Consider the following 1,790-nt stretch of genomic DNA (forward strand, 5'->3'; position numbering starts at 1 on the left):
TCTCCCATCAAGGGTAGCCATTTGTCTTTCTAATAGTTTTAAATGATATCTAGTTTCTTCAACTAAATTTTTAGCCATTAAAGCGCATGTTTTAAATAAAAGCCGAAAATTTGGTTGTTAATGGTGGATTTCAGGTTTGTGGATTAAAATGTCGTTTCAAAGTTTTTTTCAACTTTTTTAAACATGATTAAAAGGTTTCTAAAGCTACTTTTATGTTTTGTTAAGAATTTCTCAAGTTTTAATGAATTTTCGTCACAATGGCCAAAACTTGTCAAAAAATGTCGATACCATGAACTAAGTAGTTTTATATGGTTTAAAGGTTGAGAATTAGTCGTATTTGAATATGTAGATGAAAAAAATTCATTTCGTACGGAAAGGTTAAGTGTAGGATGATATATTCAAGTTTGAAGTTTTCTAAATCAAAGGTTTCGGTTAAAAGAGAACATAGCATAGGCCATTGCTTTTTACTGTTTAAGGTGAGTAAATGACTAATTTTTCATTGTATGTTTGTGTGGTTTGTCTTGTTGAAGTGTCAGAGACAATAGGACCTTCAATGGGTAGAGACAAAGGTAAAGAAAAGCATATTTTTGGTGAGTGTTTTGGAATTGCTTCTCTTAGATGATTAATTGTGTAATTGAGAATTTAGAGGTAGCTTAAACCCCTACTCTAAATTCTGAGTGTATGTATCACCCCTAATCCCTATCTGTCGCTGAAATAGGGTCACAGAGCATTACCGAAGTTTACAGATCAATTACAGAAAATTTCATATCATTTACTATTTATAACCGAAACCAATCATATTGAATCTTATCATCCCTTAAATGGACCCTCGAGGATGAAATTATGCACTAAAAACAAGTCAGGACTAAACTAGGAACTAAGGAAATTTTTCGCAAAATTTAAAAATTCTTCTTAAGTGTAAGGGACACATGCCCGTATTGTCAGGCCATGTGGCTTACACGGCCAGGTGACACGCCCATGTCTTAGGCCGTGTGGGCATTCGATGTGAGGCACACGGTCGTGTCCCAGCCCGTGTTCAAATTAAGGTAGCTACTGACTTGGGTTACACGGCCAACCACACGCCCATGTGCTAGGCTGTGTGGACAATTTAATTTTTAAAAATTAGGTGCAAGATTCACACGGACATGACACATGCCGGTGTGTTGGGCTGTGTTTCACATGGCTGAGACACACGCCCGTGTCTCTACCCAGGTGACCAATTCTAATCATTTTGTTTCTCAATTCTTAAGATGTAGGGTACATACGGCTAAACCACACACCCATACGCATGGTCGTATGTCACACACGGCTGAGAAACACACCCCTATGTCTACCCGTGTGGACGAAAATAGGCCATTTACATGGCCACTTTTGGAAAAACCTGGTTTTAGTTAAATTGGAACAGTGGTTTTGGTACCACAAATCTGAGATCGTAAAATTATTTTAATATTATTTTTAGTGTTTATAGCATGTGAATATATTTGTGTGAAAATTTCGGGAGCTAATTTTATCGTTTAATAGCTCAATTTGAGAAAAAAGACTTAATCACGTAAAATGCAAAAGTTGCATTCTAATTTCTAAAGGTGTTTAAGTGTTATGAGACCTTAAATTAAAGGCTCTTATGTTGATATTAGACCGTGGATAGTGGAAATTGACAGAAAGAGGAATTAAATGGATATTTTAAATAGTTTTTATTTAAGGTTAAATTTGTAATTTAGCAATTATACATAAAATAAATAAAACAAAAGCCATTTTTCTCTTATTATCATCATTTAGTCGAATTTGAAGAA

This window comes from Gossypium hirsutum, chromosome A03, assembly GCF_007990345.1.
Source record: "Gossypium hirsutum isolate 1008001.06 chromosome A03, Gossypium_hirsutum_v2.1, whole genome shotgun sequence".
In the NCBI taxonomy this organism is placed as follows: domain Eukaryota; kingdom Viridiplantae; phylum Streptophyta; class Magnoliopsida; order Malvales; family Malvaceae; genus Gossypium; species Gossypium hirsutum.